Below are 6,463 nucleotides of genomic sequence, written 5' to 3' on the forward strand. Positions count from 1 at the left end.
AACGCCAAACGCAGGTGCTGATTGGACAACAAAACACCCAATCAGACAACGCTAAATTCAAATCATGTCCCGCCCCTCTACGGGCCGGGGAGACGATTGTGACATCATAATCTTTGTTATGAGACTTCGCACAATGCTCGGGGCTTGGTTGCTGGTAGTATTAATAAACAACGAAACCCTCGAATGTAACAGTACCACCCTATACATCTCATGAGTGAATCTGGCGATCGACAAGGATGGAAAATATAATATTCATGTAATAGTGTTCAAGGGCTGGATGTAGTCTTGGAGTTAGTTTGTAAACAGTACAATATACCGTACACATTGACTGACCGTACACCATATTAGCTAGTGGCTAGCATGTGCCAGTCCGAAGTTGGGAGACTTAATTTCTGCTAAAGTGTAGTGTCTTTACAAGTGGTGGAGACATCGCTATGGCATATTGTTTGTGTATGCTATTCTTGAAATATGTTTGTGGGAAAAAGTGGTGGGGACACGTTTACCTCTGGTGACACCCACATCACAAGTAAACGTACAAGTTATGTTTTGTAAGTACACTAGCACATTGGCTGTTGCACCTTTTTCGCCATTGCAACTGATGGGATAGACAGACATAGCCAGACCGTGTTGATTCTGAAACCCCAACAAGGAGGACCCACCACAAACTAGCTGATCGGAGGACAAGTACATACAGACTGAGGCCTACTCTGTACTCGAATAAGTTACTGGTGTCACGGAAAGATATTTGTTTATTTTATGCCTTTACTTTCAACACCTCTGTCCACCACCCACACCAAGAATTACACCCATTCCTGCAACACATAAATAACTCCCGTTGAATGCTTTGCCATTTACAAATGACGAATCTAAACCTTTCCGTTTCACAGCTGTCATCTTCACAAACCTGAAGGTTGTTTCCCAGGCCCCATCGACGTCGAGGCAGTCACGGAGATGTTAGTTGCTCTCATTCAGTCAACACAGTCATTTCAGACTTTTGCTTTCAACAGGATTCAGAAAACACTTCTTTTTACATATGTACAGCTTTATAAATATGCAAACAAAGATTTAACTTTTCCCCAGAAGCTTCTAAAGCGATGCATTACCAGTACTTGAGATTCTTCTGTTCATTAATTTAAACTGACAGTTACAGTGTGTTAAGACCGTGTTAACCAGTATTGCAAAATAATTAGGAAACAAAAAGTATGGGCAGTCATATTTTATCATTTATTAAGCTTGTTAAAACAATGAAGTGGTGTGAAGATAGTTGTGGAGAGCAGATCCTAGGAGGTGCTGGGCCCCTTCTCAGGTGTGGATGACTACACATCTTGAGCTGTAGAAAAAAATAATAATAATGCAAATGAACATGAAAGATGAGAACAGGATCCATGTCATACACGAACTACAAAAAAATACATGTACATAACATTGGGCCACAGGTCTGCACACATGTGAATGCGCTGGCACAATCTTTTAAAATTGAGTGTACTATAAACAAAACGTATAAGAGTAATAATCCATAAATGTATGTACCATTACATACAACACTATGATGTGCTATGCCAGTGTGCGAGGATTTTTTTTGCTTTTCAATAGTATACACTGTGATACATAAGAACACTACGTAACATACGGAGTAACGTGGACAGCAGTGGTCCTGCACAACACCTTGGTGGCGCCTCCTCCTCAGATGTGTGTGGGTGACCGCAGCACAGGTCCTTGGTCCAGGTGGTGACAATGGTGGCGCCTCCTCCTCAGATGTGTGTGGGTGACCGCAGCACAGGGTCCTTGGTCCAGGTGGTGACAATGGTGGCGGCTCCTCCTCAGATGTTTGTGGGTGACCGCAGTGGCCCCTGACAAAAGTGGTGGTGGGAGATTAGGAAGGAGAATCCCCCTTTCCAGCACTCCCACCACCACCAGAGAAAGACAAGTATTAGTGGTGTAGGTCCTTGTCATGATAATAATAATAATAATAATAATAATAGTAATAATAAAAAACTGCATCGCCAACAAATACTTGGTAATGGAGAAGACTTACTTTGAATGATGACAGGCAAGTAGTGTAGACAAACCTGCGGAAGGCTGTGGTGGGAGTTCACTCACTCCCACCACAGCCAAGAAAAAAAACCAAGAATCACTACTTCCAATTTAAAACCACAGTTTGTAATTGCTACGTGACAACAAATAGGCGGCAAGACCAAACGGCATTATATATATATATAGTAATAAGAGGCACGCTTTAATTTACTGAGTCACACACAGCGCCCTTCTAATGCCCCCCTGGAGGTTTCTCAGGAAAATGTCATGTCCGAGGTCCGTCAAGTGGACCCCATCAGCTAAGAACATCCCCGGCCAATTGTGTTTAATTTCGGGGTGCCGAATTGCTACTCCCCCTAATGACCCCACAAATGCGGACATGACATTGTTTAGAAAGGCACGTGTACGATTAATTCTGGAGGGGCGCCCACACCTCCACACGCACCTTTCTGTGATGCATGAGAACACTAACTTAAGGTTGGGGTACCTCTCATGCATCTGGCCTAAGTACTGCTTCATTTGGTTGACCAATTTAGTCCCTTGAATTTGTCCTAGGTCATTTCCTCCGACATGCAAGACTATCATGTCTGGGGCAGGTCTAGAGCGCAACAGGGAGTCCAGCCGTGACTTGAAGGACCCCCATCGCAGGCCTCCAACTCCAGACCAGGTTATGTCTGCCGGCAGGTGTAAATTCTTACCCATACTCACCCTTGCCCTCTCAGATGCCCGGCGGATGTAGCTGTCCCCGATGATCCAAACTGCTGGCCTGGTCTGACGACGGTCCATGATGTTGTTGTCTTCTTACTTGTTTTTCTAAACAAAATGACATTTGGGACAAAAACCACTATTAAAAGTGTCTTACAAAAAAAACCTTTAATGCAATATGTATATATTTAAAAAGATAAGCATGTTTATTAAGGCCCAATTAGGCCTATGTTGTAATGATGGTAAGAGTCTCACTTTCCAATCACTATTTGTTTCATATTATTAATAACAGGTTATGCAACAAACAGCTAAGAGCAACTGTATATACCGTGTATATATATTTTTTAAAAACTGACCTTTGACTGACTTTGATTAGCTGTTCAGCTGTAGAGCAGATTCCTGGAACACAAACAGAACAGTCCACTTCATCAGTTATAAATCAGCGACATGTCCATCTGGCTAGCTTGGTTAAGCACCATGCCATTGAGCAACATCTTGCGGGAAACTAGAGCCTTGACGTATGCAAACACTACGGTCAAGAATACCAGTACATTTTGCTTAATTATGATAGAGTGTTGTCACGTCGTAGCGTTACATGCAAACAATTATTCATATATGCCGTCATGAGATGTTGCTGGGTTGCATGTAACGCTATGGCAGACATCCCAAGTTACAAAAACTCATTTCATGGAAAAGTACACATGTTCCATAGCGAGACGGCTGCTAGCATTGCCAAGGAACACGAGGACTGGTTACTAGTCCAGATTGCCTACGGCGCTGTTTCCCGCCTGCTAGTTGCACAATATCATAGCGTTAACTATTCCGATATCATATACATTCAAAGCAAATCATTCCCATATGTAATCAACGACACAACAATCATACACACATTTTTTTTGTGCGACAGAGGTTACTGACTCGTCCAGATTAGCACCACAACTTCGTTTCCCGCCTGCTACTGCTGCACAAAATTTTGGAGTTTAATATTTCCATTTCATATGTATTAAATGCGAATCATCCCCGCATATAGACTATACAAACGTCACACAACTGTTGTTGCAACAGGAAGACGAGACAATCAAGTATGCAAATTATCTCCACAAATTATTTTTACCCTTCCTACACCGCCTCAGCCCACATTAATCTCCTTACCTTACAAAAGCACGGAAAGGACATAAAACTAATGGCGGTCAGACTTTATAGTCAGAGTGGAATTGTGGGATTGCATTAGAATGCCGCAAACTCTGCGAAGAAACTGCAGCGAGAACAATGTCGTTCCCAAGAAAACCCTTTGTTAGGGTGACCAGATGAGGTTTGCTGAAATTCGGGACGGTTTTTTTTTGGGGGGGGGGGGGGGGGGGGGGGGGGGGGGGGTGTGGTTGAGATTTTTTTTTTTTTAAAATTAACTAGGCCTATAGCGATGCAATTCAGACCTTTCGATTTATAGAATAGCCTAATAACAAGCCCTGCCAACATGATTGATTGAAAGGCAAGAAATAAATTGATTATTACAGTAGTAGTCTACTTGTTAAACTTCTTTTCCCCACAGCTGCGATGCCTGCATTGTTTCCCCCCTCGATGCCATGCCAATCCCGCAGCTGCTGTTGACCTCTCATTTTCTCCTTCATTTTTTAACGCTTTCTGTGACGCCTACCTGCATCGATGCTTTGGCATCTCAGCTGCGAGGTTGTACACTTTGGACAGCGAATGGATTAGCTTGCTGTCGCTGCAAGTTAGCTTGTCAGTGCACTCGTGTGCCTCAACTCGGAACGTCAAAAAATAAACAATACAATGCGAGGATGCACGCTGACAGAACGGTCTAAAACCAGAATATAGTTCCCCTCCCCATTCCTTCATCTACCTGCACTGTCGCTTCTGTTTTTTACTCGCATGGTGGGGCTCTTCATCTGCCATGTCGCTACTACTGTCATTTTGTCGATGAAAGTGAAAATGCGCGCCGGTAATTGCTCGCGCTTACTGTTGCAATCGAATAGAATGTCAGCAAGATAAAATAGATACATTGCTGAGGGGCGGAACGCAGCCACTTCACGTAGCCTATTTGGGGCTGCACAAGCAGCCTCTCAGGGACACAGGCGGCAGTAGCCAAAAGTTTGAGATGTGTACCTGGTTAAAACAGTAGGTAAGTCTAAATTTCGGGACATGCACAGTCAGATTCGGGATTCGGGACAAAAGCTTATAATTCGGGACTGTCCCGAATTTTTCGGGACATCTGGTCACCCTACCCTTTGTAGGCCTAACAGATATTTTACTGAATTGTCTTACTTTCTCCATTAACTCCATTTCCCCCAATGTTTCATACCATCTGTAAAAAACAAAAAAAACAAAAAACAAAAATATTTTTAAATCTCGACAAGGGCCTTTCATCTTTCATCCGGTCTGCCTTAGATTAACCCTTTCATGCATAAAATAGTAACACCCACAACTAACGCAGACAATGGGTCGAAAATAACCTGCAAATTTAGATTAAAACATGGCATGTCCAATGACATTATGTACTCCCGATATAATTTATTCATCTCATAGCCTGTCACGAAATGTGTCAAATTCAATGCCAAATGAAAATAGAGACTTAAATGTACATGACATTGGTTTTATTCAGAAAAAAAATGGAAATTACCTCCATTTTGCTGTTTGTTTCTCTCCACTTATGTTGTCATACCTCCACTAAGGCAAAGCACTACATGTGAATAATATTAGACAATGACAATAAGCTATTGCAGATATATGGTCATCCAGGTCATTTTCAGACCCATCTTATGCATTAAAGGGTTAGAGCCCACTCACCACGGCAAGGTGCAGACCCCGAGCGGGGACAGGACAACACATACGTCACAAACATGCACGCATTACAAACATATATATCACATATATAAGACGTGCATAAGACACATACAACAGATTTAAGAACACGAAAAATGGTGTAGGGCTCGAACCAGGGGAAAGACTAAGACCAGAAGGCCACAGGGAATTTTACCAACTCCGTCTTTAGCCGCGTCTTGGAGTGCCAGCTTAAAGAGAAGTGAAGAAATCCCTGTAACCAGCGACAGAAGAGGAGCAAGAACCAGGGGGAAAAGTAAGACCAGTAGAACTAGGCCACAGGGAATTTTACCAACTCCGTCTTTAGCCGCGTCTTGGAGTGCCAGCTTAAAGAGAAGTGAAGAAATCCCTGTAACCAGCGACAGAAGAGGAGCAAGAACCAGGGGAAAAGTAAGACCAGTAGAACTAGGCCACAGGGAATTTTACCAACTCCGTCTTTAGCCGCGTCTTGGAGTGCCAGCTTAAAGAGAAGTGAAGAAATCCCTGTAACCAGCGACAGAAGAGGAGCAAGAATTGCTGTGATCTTGACTCGTTTTTTAAAACATGCAGCAGCAGAATTGAGATGTTTAGTGAGAGGTTGACAATACATTTAAAATGTTCATCTTAAGCATATGACAGGCATCCAGGAGAATGTGGACCCGCTGACTTTGGTCCTCTGGATGTGGAAAGAAAGGCTTCATATTGGTCATGCTCAAGTCAGCACCAAGTTTGCTGGCCATTTTGAGGTTGGTCCTCATGCCATCAAAGGTCACAGAAACTACCTTGATGCCAACACCATGAAGCCTACTTAAGCTTTCTCTCACAACATTTGCCTTTTCATCAGCATTCATGCTTTTGATGAGGAAGTATGCGATGGGGATCTTCCAAGACTCATTGAGGGCCGTTA

General features: G+C 43.0%; 1 long non-coding RNA gene across 5 annotated transcripts; it reads right to left on the bottom strand.

The window, feature by feature from the left end:
* Positions 1–1,201: 1,201 nt before the first annotated feature.
* LOC134460680 (uncharacterized) lies at positions 1,202–5,849 on the bottom strand. 5 transcript variants are annotated; one of them, XR_010037150.1, is made up of 5 exons: positions 5,378–5,849; positions 5,023–5,062; positions 3,096–3,138; positions 1,666–2,847; positions 1,202–1,330 (listed from the first exon to the last, which is right to left on the bottom strand). It is a non-coding gene; the product is annotated as an uncharacterized LOC134460680 (long non-coding RNA). The 5 variants fall into 5 exon arrangements; XR_010037151.1 differs by lacking the exon at positions 5,023–5,062 and having other exon boundaries at positions 5,378–5,846; XR_010037149.1 differs by lacking the exons at positions 5,023–5,062; positions 5,378–5,849 and adding an exon at positions 3,892–3,957.
* Between the last annotated feature and the right edge of the window lie 614 nt (positions 5,850–6,463).

Source organism: Engraulis encrasicolus, chromosome 13, assembly GCF_034702125.1.
Source record: "Engraulis encrasicolus isolate BLACKSEA-1 chromosome 13, IST_EnEncr_1.0, whole genome shotgun sequence".
In the NCBI taxonomy this organism is placed as follows: Eukaryota; Metazoa; Chordata; class Actinopteri; order Clupeiformes; family Engraulidae; genus Engraulis; species Engraulis encrasicolus.